Source organism: Girardinichthys multiradiatus, chromosome X (genome assembly GCF_021462225.1).
Source record: "Girardinichthys multiradiatus isolate DD_20200921_A chromosome X, DD_fGirMul_XY1, whole genome shotgun sequence".
Classification (NCBI taxonomy): Eukaryota; Metazoa; Chordata; class Actinopteri; order Cyprinodontiformes; family Goodeidae; genus Girardinichthys; species Girardinichthys multiradiatus.
In genome coordinates, this window is record NC_061817.1 from 11,374,911 (window position 1) to 11,387,695 (window position 12,785).

Below are 12,785 nucleotides of genomic sequence, written 5' to 3' on the forward strand. Positions count from 1 at the left end.
GTTCTGTCTGGAACATCTTATGTTAAGAAAATACAGGTCCTTCTCAAAATATTAGCATATTGTGATAAAGTTCATTATTTTCCATAATGTCATGATGAAAATTTAACATTCATATATTTTAGATTCATTGCACACTAACTGAAATATTTCAGGTCTTTTATTGTCTTAATACGGATGATTTTGGCATACAGCTCATGAAAACCCAAAATTCCTATCTCACAAAATTAGCATATTTCGTCCGACCAATAAAAGAAAAGTGTTTTTAATACAAAAAACGTCAACCTTCAAATAATCATGTACAGTTATGCACTCAATACTTGGTCAGGAATCCTTTTGCAGAAATGACTGCTTCAATGCGGCGTGGCATAGAGGCAATCAGCCTGTGGCACTGCTGAGGTCTTATGGAGGCCCAGGATGCTTCGATAGCGGCCTTTAGCTCATCCAGAGTGTTGGGTCTTGAGTCTCTCAACGTTCTCTTCACAATATCCCACAGATTCTCTATGGGGTTCAGGTCAGGAGAGTTGGCAGGCCAATTGAGCACAGTGATACCATGGTCAGTAAACCATTTACCAGTGGTTTTGGCACTGTGAGCAGGTGCCAGGTCGTGCTGAAAAATGAAATCTTCATCTCCATAAAGCTTTTCAGCAGATGGAAGCATGAAGTGCTCCAAAATCTCCTGATAGCTAGTTGGATTGACCCTGCCCTTGATAAAACACAGTGGACCAACACCAGCAGCTGACACGGCACCCCAGACCATCACTGACTGTGGGTACTTGACACTGGACTTCTGGCATTTTGGCATTTCCTTCTCCCCAGTCTTCCTCCAGACTCTGGCACCTTGATTTCTGAATGACATGCAGAATTTGCTTTCATCCGAAAAAAGTACTTTGGACCACTGAGCAACAGTCCAGTGCTGCTTCTCTGTTGCCCAGGTCTGGGGAATGCGGCACCTGTAGCCCATTTCCTGCACACGCCTGTGCACGGTGGCTCTGGATGTTTCTACTCCAGACTCAGTCCACTGCTTCTGCAGGTCCCCCAAGGTCTGTAATCGGCCCTTCTCCACAATCTTCCTCAGGGTCCGGTCACCTCTTCTCGTTGTGCAGCGTTTTCTGCCACACTTTTTCCTTCCCACAGACTTCCCACTGAGGTGCCTTGATACAGCACTCTGGGAACAGCCTATTCGTTCAGAAATGTCTTTCTGTGTCTTACCCTCTTGCTTGAGGGTGTCAATAGTGGCCTTCTGGACAGCAGTCAGGTCGGCAGTCTTACCCATGATTGGGGTTTTGAGTGATGAACCAGGCTGGGAGTTTTAAAGGCCTCAGGAATCTTTTGCAGGTGTTTAGAGTTAACTCGTTGATTCAGATGATTAGGTTCATAGCTCGTTTAGAGACCCTTTTAATGATATGCTAATTTTGTGAGATAGGAATTTTGGGTTTTCTTGAGCTGTATGCCAAAATCATCTGTATTAAGACAATAAAAGACCTGAAATATTTCAGTTAGTGTGCAATTAATCTAAAATATATGAATGTTAAATTTTCATCATGGCATTATGGAAAATAATGAACTTTATCACAATATGCTAATATTTTGAGAAGGACCTGTAGTGTGTAGACCAATCACACAATAGTTGTAGGACACAATAACAAAAAACAAGTTGGGCCAGATGATGCTTTGTGAACAGGCTGAGAGAACCAAAGCATAGCTGCTAGAAAAGAAAGATGTTATTATTTCTTTCGCAGCCCAGCCATAAAGAAGAAATGTCTCTGTCTTTATAAAGAATCCACAGCTCTCTAACAGCTTTGCACAACTAGAGCCTTCTTTTTAAGAAAATAGCTCAGGCCTAGTCAGAATGAATGGAGAGAATCTGAACTGCATTTCTGGGGGGCTTTCCACAGTTCTCAATTGGATTCAGGGGTGAACTTTGACCGTGACATTCTAACACAACATTATACCTTTATCTAAACCATTTAACTGTTGATATGTTGGGTGGTGGTCCTATCTGAGTGTGAACCTTCAACTTGTTTACTGTGTCCCCTACATGTCTTGCAGCAAACTGAAAACTATTGGCTTTCTTTCAACATTGGCTTTCTTTTTTCCACTCTCCCATGATTTTCAAAGTGCATGACCATTTGTCCTGCCAACAGATTCTTACACCTGAACTGTGGAGGCTCCATGAGATGTTGAAATGCTGGGGCATTGTTTTAAAACCCTAGTATGCTTTTAACTTCTCTACAACGTTCTCCCTGACCTGTCTGCTGTGCTCCATGGTCTTCATGATGCTGTTTGTTCTCTAACAAACCTCTGAGGCCTTCACAGAACAGCTGGATTCATGTGGAGATTAAATTATATATATGTAGACTCGGTTTACTTATTAACTGATTTCATGGTTTCTTACAATTTTTTAAATTCCATACTTTATGAAGAGCAAAATAACAATATTTTTCCTAAAGTTTTTGTAACATTTGGAACCGCTGAGTAGAAAACCTCATCAGTTTAATTAACTGTATGTTCCGCAAATCATAAAACAATAAAATTTTAAAGGTGGCTTCTGACTGAGTAGTGTGCTAAAAGTGTATGTCATAGTTTTCTTGTGTTTTTGTGTTGTTGTTTGTTGCATCAGAACTAGATTCTGTCTTTTTCAAAGTCCATAACACAGACTTGTCCTGGACTGGATCATCCTATAGTAAAGGCCCCTTTTTAAGCACAGTTTATGTGAGATTTTATTTGGTAAAATTCTAAAACTTGGGACTTTTAACCAAACCCAGTTAAAGAGCAACAGGTCTGGCTTAAAACCTTGATCCAAGAGGGTCTACAAACTAAAAATAAATAAATGGGTGAGAATGAAATGAGTAAACTGGCCTATATTTTAATTTTCTGTGTGTGCATCAAAAACCGAAATCCATCAATGAATTGGAACAAAACTCATGATGTATTAAATAAACATAAATGCTGTCATTGATGTTTAAAAAATGTATTTCCAAGAAATTCTGAGTTTTATTTCCTGGTTATTAGAATAAGGTGGAAAATTCATACGTTTTATTCCTTTTGGAAAATTGTTAAACCAAATGTCAAATTTTTCTTTCACCTCCTGAAAATGCTATTGGTTGCACTGGATTTTATTTGGGGGTATCAGAATAAAGGGAGCTTTAAACACTTTTAAATTAGTTTTAGTGCATATTTTGAAAACCACGCATCAACAAGATGCTCATCTTTGTTTTGCTCTATCTGGTCAAATCAAAAATCACGAAAACTTGTACGTGAAAAGGATTAATATTTATACTATTTTAATGACACAAGGAAGATATTATGTGCACAGACACTGAGACAATAAATGATTTTTGCCAAATTAGGCAAAAAGTATTTTGGTGTTAACATGTTGCCTCAGATGAAGCTGCTGCTGGGTGAGGCCAGATCTATGCACCCGTCATAAAAAATTGCCACTAATGTCATCCAAATATTGACTTGATTGCTGTCAAAGGTTTTACGGCATGAGGAAGCTTTTACGGGTAATGCGCAACAGTTTCGCTTCAGTGCATGGGTCTGAAAGCAAACATTATCATGTCTGGATCTTTATGAGAAACAAAGCCGTTATAAAAGAATGTTCTTCAACCCATGACAAATTTGAAAAACAGCGGAGCTACGAGAAGATCTGTCAGCCTGTGTCTTTGTGTTATTTTGATGTTATGTCACATAGAAGACATTTTTCTTTTTCAATTTGCTCATAAGCTCTGGGTCCATGGGGGGTGGATCTCAAGCAGGCAGCAGAGAGGTGTTGGTCAGAGAAGCTGGGTGAACTTGTTACACAACACTGGAGTTATAAACAGCTGCCAGTGTTACTTTGAGTTCAGGCAGAGTGAGTGTAGCTTGTTTTGATTCCAGAGGGCTCAGGCAAGGGTAGCACGGTGTGTGTGTGTGTGCACATACACTTTGGTAATGTGTGTGCCTGTCAGTCAGTAATGGGAGGGTTCAGTCGCACCAAATTACCCTCACTTGCGTTGCCTCTGTTTTTCTGTTTTCAGCACCCAGTCCCGGGCTGAGAATTAGGTCAAGAGTCACTGCAGCGAAGCAGCACTGATCTATAAAAGAAAAAAAACATTATTATGCTCATTTGGCTTTCTATGATAACTCAAGCACTTTATGACTCATCGGCTAAATTTAGATGTTTTCTATCATGAGCTCAAATGGGGGAAAAAAGCGTTGCCTGTGTTCATCGAGCTCAATGGAAGTGGCAGTTGTCCGTGTGTTATTGCTCATTGTTGACTTTGGAAAAGCTCCAGCCACGGTGACCTTCAGGGGAGTCACAGACGCAGGTGCTGCTGTGTGTGTGTGTGTGTGTGTGTGTGTGTGTGTGTGTGTGTGTGTGTGTGTGTGTGTGTGTGTGTGTGTGTGTGTGTGTGTGTGTGTGTGTGTGTGTGTGTGTGTGTGTGTACACAGCCTCAAAGGTGATATGAGTGTTTACAAGGAGTGGCGGGAACAGGGAAACTAAGAGAAAAACAGTTGTCACACAAAAATGTTCTCCTGCTGACAGTTCAGCTCAGCCTCAGGATGGAACTTGACAACTTGACAGTCAAAAGAGTGAAGCATATATGAAAAAGTGCTTCTCCACTCCTTTCCTGAGGAGAACACGGGACAACGCAGATGTATGACATTGTTTGTACTGTACATCACTGCATACTACCAGCAGAACTGTTTGCTGTAGAAAGCAGGAAAAAAAATTGTTTTTGGGGCAGACTGCTATCTCTCTGCACACTGGAAACAGCAGGTTTATGTAGGTCAGTCCCTCCCACTTTTTATAATTCAGCCCCACCTTGAAATTACCCTTCCATGGAAGCTGAGCAGCCTCAAATGAACCCATGGTAAACCTGATAAGGATGTGAGGAGAAGTGAGAGTTCTGGTCAGGAAGCAAGAGAATTGTTTATACATTTTCATTAAGCCCACTTCCCACACCCAGAACTTCCTGACATATTTCATGACAAGATTTCTGAAGAATTATCTATCTAGCTCCAATTATTGTTACAAGCCAACGGTCTAAAGTGAAGTCATGTCTCTGCCATTGATCGTGCTTCACTAGCCGAATGTTCCCTGGAGACCCCTCTTCAGGTCCAACCAAACATCCGCAGGTTTATCTCTCTCAAGTGCTGTTGCTAGTTAGTTGCCAGGACAGAAACACATTCCTTTTAAGGAAGAAATAAAGCCAATGTCCTGTCTGCACAGGAGGGGACTTTGTTCAAAAAGAAAAAGGAAAAAAGTTGAGAATAAGGGGGTAACTTGTATTTCTCAGGAGACAGGAATGCAGCATGAACTCCACATTGGGGCTTTTTGCAGCAGCTGACAGCCCGGCTGTGGACTGTTGACCAAGATGTTTCCTTCTGAGTCTGCTGTTCGGCACAGTTTGTCATGTACCGGGAATAGTGCCATCTTTCCTCTTCTTATCACAGATGTAGATCTTTGTCACTTTATGCTTGCTGACTGAGACGGAGATTCAACATTACAGGAAAGTTAACACATAGGTTAAGAATCAATAGTGTAAAAAGCACTATGAAAGAAGGGAGTATGAAAAAAGGAAAATAAGAACAGGCTGAAATGTCAGCTACAGTGCCTTACAAATGTATTCATGCTAGGTCACATGTATGGGACAACTACAAACCTATCAAGACATGGCCATCCACCAAACCTGAGGATGGGCAAAGACAGCATAGGTCAGAGAAGCTGAAAGAGGCCCATGGTAACTCTGGGGGAGCTGCAGAGATCCACCGCGGGGGTGGGAAAATCACTTAACAGTATATTTATTATTTATGCATTCCACAAATCAGGCCTCTTTGGATGAGTGGCAAGCCATTGTTAAAGAAAACGCCAAAGACATCCCACTTGAAGTTTGCCACAGAACATAATAACGCCGCACAATATATCACACATTTATTGTTAAGACAATATCACTGTACGCAATGCGCATAATAGGAAAAACTGCCATGTACTGCAATAAATACTATGTATTTACGTCCTTTGTGCTTGTAATTTGTCAACACTTGCTTAATGCAGAAAAAAAGGTTTTAGACGGTAAAGAGTGGTTGGTAGACAAGTCACTAAGAAACTACAACCATGTTGTTTCCAAACCAAAACAGCAGATGTCGGCCAGAAGCCACTTTTTCAATAAAGCCTTGTTAAGATTATTCCAGTTGCTAGATAGACCTGTCATTATCTGAGATCCATGCTTGCTGTATACCCAAAACAAGAAGCCATTAATACTGTTATATTATTTCTTTTTTCATGTCGTGTCGAATGTCAACATTTTTTGTTTATTTTCCTAATACCGTACAGCTCTACATGGTGGTGGCATGCTGTGGGAATTTTGGGTTGTTTTCCCAGCAGGAAAATGGATGACGCTAAATACAGGACAATCCTGTTTCGAGGCCGGATAAGAACTAGAGCAGAGGCTCACCTTCCAGCAGGGCAAGACTTTAAGCATCAAAATATTTACCAGTCAAACCTAATCAGAATTTAAGCTAGACTTTTAAACTGCAAACTGTTCACAGACGCTCTCTATCCAATCTGACCAAGCTTGATCTATCTTACTAAGAACGAGCACAAATGTCAGTCTATATGTGCATTGTTGGTGGAGATATTGCAGGAGGTCCTAAAAGTTATTGATTATTAACACAAATCAATTTCTTGTTTTGTCTATCATATAAAATTCCAATAAATCTATTAAAAATTGTGGTAATATAACAAAATGTGAAAAAGTTTAATACTTGAATACTTTTGCAATGCAGTATATGTGAGAAATAAATCAGTATCATTGGTATTGGGCTGCACGGTGGTGCAGTTGGTAGCACTGTTGCCTTACAGCAAGAAGGTCCTGGGTTCAATTCCCAGCCTGGGGTCTTTCTGCATGGAGTTTGCATGTTCTCCCTGTGCATGTGTGGGGTTCTCACTGGGTACTCTGGCTTCCTCCCACAGTCCAAAGACATGCCTTTTAGGTTAATTGGTCCCTCTAAATTGCCCTTAGGTGTGTGAATGAGTGTGTGCTTGGTTGTTTGTGTGCTGCCCTGCAGTGGACTGGCAACCTGTCCAGGGGGTACCCCGCCTCTCGCCCATAGATTGCTGGAGATAGGCACCAGCTCCCCTGTGACCCACTATGGAATAAATGGTAGAAAATGACTGACTGATGATAATCAGAAATATTGCGACAATTGGATTTATTCATAACATTTAATAGAACCTTCTCTGACTGTTACATATTATGTGCAACTCAGCACAAAGGGGGGGGGGGCTTTCATATTGGACTGACAGTACAGGGACCCTTTGCCTAAATAGTCACAGAACAAACAAAAGTAGTAACTGAAATAAACTGCGTAAATTCAAGGATTGTGGTTGAACAGCACAAACAAGCCAAACAGTAAAAATGAGGTCTTTCCATACTGGCTAATTGGTTTCTGGTGCATAGAAAATAATGACACCTTCATCCAGTTATATTACATTCCTGTGACTTACATTTATTGCTCATCTTGCCCGTTTGCTTGTTAGCTGTAACACGCATGCTTTTGGATGTTCTGTGTGCCATAATGTAACTGCTGCTTTTCGCACTCCCAAAGCTGCTGAACCTCCATTCTTCTCCAGTTAGATCTAGTTTTTCACAAAGCAGCAGGCCTTAGGTGAGTGAGACCTGAGGGGATCAAGCACAGACATTCCAGTGAGTCTGGTTGAAGGTTTTTTTCTGGGATCAAGTCTCAGAAGAAGAAGTGGAGAATGGATACACTAAACAGGCCAGGGGCCGTTTTTGAAATGGGTAAAGTGGCTTTGCTTTGCATGGACACAATTTAAAGGTGCACAAAGTGAACATTTAGCAGGAAGGCATGACAGCGTAACTCTTTATCAGGCCCAGCAGAGCTGTAAAAATTAAAATGTATCAATATTTGAACTCACTTTGTGAGTTTTAATATAAACTCTTTAAAATACAGATTATAGGAAGAAATACAGTCACGTAAAGAATTTTGGACAACCAAGATATTTGCACACATGAATATTCAGTCAATATCAATGAACAACAAACATTTGAGAAATAACCTTTATGTTCTTTGTAAAATGTTTTTAAAAATGCTATTTATTGTGACGCATAAATTAGAAGACCCCTTAAAACTGCACACAGGCATATGACATCAGGTGCACATGATTAGAGTAACACACACAGGAAGAGTTGCCCTAACGAAGACAATTTTACTTCAGTCATAGATCATTTTTTAGACAACGTGACATTGATGTCTGGGTGTGTTCAGATGAGTGGGTTCACGGGGGGTTTTAACATTTTCTTGAGAACTTTAAACTAGCTGAGGTTGTTTTTTAACATGACAACATTAAAGTGAACACAGGTCTACCTGGCAACATTAAACAGCACTCCATTTGGGGGTAAATTGCAGAAAAGACCCACAAGATTTCCCCACAAAGGCAAGAGCTTAGTGAAGTATAATGGATAATGCGTGCTTCTCTCGTTGCTATTATTGTGCCAATTGACCCATGGACTCACAATATATTGATTTTATACTACTTTATCTCATTAAAGACTTGATGAATGAATGTGTTCTGAAGTAACACAGATCACTTGACTAGAGCCATGATTACTTTTTTTTATCAAATATGTTGACTTCAAAGTTAGGACAATATCTGGCTGAGCCGTGTGAAGCTGCAACAAATGTGTTCATGGGAGACATTCGATTTTCTGTTCGACGTTGAACTGAATAATGTTTTGCATTTTTTTGTGACTAACTTTAACTCAGCATGGCTTTCTATGGCGGCACCAAATGGTGCTCTGTTCCAGAATGAACAAACCTTGAAACTGAGAAACTTATAAGACAAACTTGACCTTTTTTAAATAAAAAATTACAATATTTTCTCTTCAGTGAAAGGTGGTGGCTGCTTGTTTGCATGTTGGCGCCGTGGTCTGAGTTCAGGCTGGGTCCGGTTTTTTTTCCTGTACTGATCTATTAGGGCTAATGGGTTTTTTTTGTTTAGATGTAGGGAGGTATTTCAAGGGGAAATCAGGATTGGAGACCACTTAGTATCTAACGTCCTATAGACAGCAACCAGTAATGTTTGAGTTTAGATCACAAAGACATAATCTTGTATGCACCAGGCCCAAAATAGCAAATTAACTTTCCTCCCCCATACAAAATTCTTCCCTAATTCTACTTATTAATGTAAGCACTGTGTACTGCAGGTTAGATACTGATTGCTCAGAAGGATTTCACATGACCCTGCTTCAAAAACAAAAATAAATCAAAAACCTTTTTTCTTTAGGTGCCAATTTAGCTGCAGTCAATCAAATAACAAATCGATTAAGGTTGTTTTTATCATCGTGACATAATATGATGAATCACCATGTCATGGTATTGTGTTCTCTGAGATTTCTAAGTGCTGGTGGACAACATTAAGACGTATTTGTAAAATGGTTTAAAAGAGCTTAAACAGAAAGTGGCTTTAAAGCCACAGTTGGTGTATCCAATAATACATTAGGAAATTAGAAAAAATTTGAAAAAAAAAGTATCTATAGATATAGCAGGATCACTACAAACAAACCTAATGAATGCAAGTGCCGCACCAGAGCCGTTCTAACCGACTTGTTTTAGGATATGTGCCCATGGCTTCCTGTCTGACACAAAGGACTCAACCATGAGCCCGGGTTCCTCGCCGGCCTGGTTACTACGCCAACCTGTTGCATGCTCTCAGCCAATGGCAGGCCTTGTATCTCATTTTGCAAAGAGCCCCCACGTCTTCCCTCACCGAGTGCACTACATGTGAGATGCAGCAGCATGCGAATCGACAAAGCATGAATGAGAAACCCATTGAGGAAACCTGCAGAGGAAATTAAAAGGGTATTAACTGGAACCACTGCTTGGGAACATGAATAACACATCTAGGAGCAATCAGTTTACTCAGAGGAGCTGTAACTTCAATCATGGAGGCATGGAAGGGAAAATTAGTTCTGCGTCACTATTTCACAGAGACACTTAAGACTTTGGGCTTTACAGTGCTGAGGAATGAAGGTGGAATAAGTTTACAGTTAATGTAATTTACCCTAAAAGGTAAAGTTTTTCTGACTTATTTAATTAAGCAATCATTTAATTTAATACATTGCTTTGCATGCTGTGTAATGTAAATTACAGATTAGAAAAGACGAGTAATTTAGAAATCATTATATTGGGGCTAAGTTCTAATTTTATTCAAGAGAAAAACATTGTGCTGCAGGTTCATTGATGGAGGTTCCTGCAGAAAATGCAAGAATTACGCTTCTATGCAAAAAAAGATTCCTTCGCTGAGCTTTATTCGATTTTTATAACACTTAAAAAAGTGTTTCAAAGTGAATGCTGTTGGATTCTTGGCCGATAAAAAGGAAATGACTGGGGTTCTTAGTGTGAAACAATTCATTTGAATAAGAGAGAAAAAACAATATTTCAGATTTTTCAGTAACTGAACAGTGCTGATACAGTGAGTATGAGCTGATTCTGATCTCTGGCTGGTTTTTCGTGCATCCAGGACAAGCTTTTTCTGTTTTTCTTTTGTTTGAATGTTTTGCATATAGAGAAAAAAAAACATATTTTAAAAAAAAAATTTAATTGTAACAGTCCCACCTCTAAGCTCACCCTTGATCCCAAGCTCGTCAAACCTGACAACAGCAGGTTCCACACATATTTGTTTCCTCTGTATTTCAAACAGGTCAGGCATAGTTGCTGTAATATTGAAGGTCTGTTTTTGTATGAAAAAAGACATTTCAACAGAATTAAAACAAAGATTGTTTTAGAAAAAATATGTGAACAGTACCTAAACACCTTGAAGTTGATGTGTACTTGCCATATCAATTTACTGTAATTTGCATACATCAAATTGACTTGCTTAACCACGCTTGCTTGGGGAGGGCACCAAAAACTTGCTCCAGCCCAGGAGCCTACATCCTTCTAAATCCAGCCCTGGGGGGCATCTCTACATTACACTCCTGAAATATAATAAATGTAGGACAAAGAAGAAAAAGTAACAATAAATAAAAGGCAATAAAAAAAATTCTCATCTTTAATTTGACACAAATACCTTTTAAAGCCAAGTTTAAAACCTGAATACAGTGCATATTGGCAATGAAGGGATGATGTGTACAAATCTTTGAAACAATGTTCAACCAAGTTGTGCAATCTCCCTGGCAGAGTTACAAAGAGTTAGAGACTCAGTTCCAAGGATTACTGAGGCTGCACGTGATCCAGTGGCACGTGGTGACACCCAACACCTTACCAAGACTATTTATATTGGCTTCATCTGTCTGTTTATACGGTCAAATGTTTGGACAATAGTCCTGACAGATGGACTTGCTGCTATGAAAAGCTTCAGCCGCCTTCTGTGTTTTTTTTCTTTCCTATGCCACATAAATATCATTCAGAAGATCATTCCTATTACTTCTCTACCATGTGGGTCTAGGTGAAAGTCATAAGTCATTATCTAATTTCAAACCAGTTTCAAGAATAAACAAATGATTTTGTCTGTAACTTTGGAAACAGATAAAATCAGAGCTCCCAGTACTTTCCACACAGAGTGACTCACTTGCCACACTGTCTATGTGGGATCTGAATCAGTGTCTTACTTTACACCAAGGTCTTTAAGACATCTATGCAAATCGCGCTCATTTTGAGCTTTGTAGCAAAGCAAAGACCTTGATGTACTGAGTCACTGTTTTAAATACAGGTCCTTCTCAAAATATTAGCATATTGTGATAAAGTTAATTATTTTCCATAATGTCATGATGAAAATTTAACATTCATATATTTTAGATTCATTGCACACTAACTGAAATATTTCAGGTCTTTTATTTTCTTAATACGGATGATTTTTGCATACAGCTCATGAAAACCCAAAATTCCTATCTCACAAAATTAGCATATCATTAAAAGGGTCTCTAAACGAGCTATGAACCTAATCATCTGAATCAACGAGTTAACTCTAAACACCTGCAAAAGATTCCTGAGGCCTTTAAAACTCCCAGCCTGGTTCATCACTCAAAACCCCAATCATGGGTAAGACTGCCGACCTGACTGCTGTCCAGAAGGCCACTATTGACACCCTCAAGCAAGAGGGTAAGACACAGAAAGACATTTCTGAACGAATAGGCTGTTCCCAGAGTGCTGTATCAAGGCACCTCAGTGGGAAGTCTGTGGGAAGGAAAAAGTGTGGCAGAAAACGCTGCACAACGAGAAGAGGTGACCGGACCCTGAGGAAGATTGTGGAGAAGGGCCGATTCCAGACCTTGGGGGACCTGCGGAAGCAGTGGACTGAGTCTGGAGTAGAAACATCCAGAGCCACCGTGCACAGGCGTGTGCAGGAAATGGGCTACAGGTGCCGCATTCCCCAGGTCAAGCCACTTTTGAACCAGAAACAGCGGCAGAAGCGCCTGACCTGGGCTACAGAGAAGCAGCACTGGACTGTTGCTCAGTGGTCCAAAGTACTTTTTTCGGATGAAAGCAAATTCTGCATGTCATTCGGAAATCAAGGTGCCAGAGTCTGGAGGAAGACTGGGGAGAAGGAAATGCCAAAATGCCAGAAGTCCAGTGTCAAGTACCCACAGTCAGTGATGGTCTGGGGTGCTGTGTCAGCTGCTGGTGTTGGTCCACTGTGTTTTATCAAGGGCAGGGTCAATGCAGCTAGCTATCAGGAGATTTTGGAGCACTTCATGCTTCCATCTGCTGAAAAGCTTTATGGAGATGAAGATTTCATTTTTCAGCACGACCTGGCACCTGCTCACAGTGCCAAAACC

The 12,785-nt window shown here is 40.2% G+C and overlaps 1 long non-coding RNA gene across 1 annotated transcript; it reads right to left on the reverse strand.

Moving 5' to 3' along the window:
• Positions 1 to 3,959: 3,959 nt before the first annotated feature.
• On the reverse strand, positions 3,960 to 9,681 carry LOC124862591. The gene is made up of 3 exons (XR_007036951.1): positions 9,572 to 9,681; positions 7,493 to 7,664; positions 3,960 to 4,076 (listed from the first exon to the last, which is right to left on the reverse strand). It is a non-coding gene; the product is annotated as an uncharacterized LOC124862591 (long non-coding RNA).
• Between the last annotated feature and the right edge of the window lie 3,104 nt (positions 9,682 to 12,785).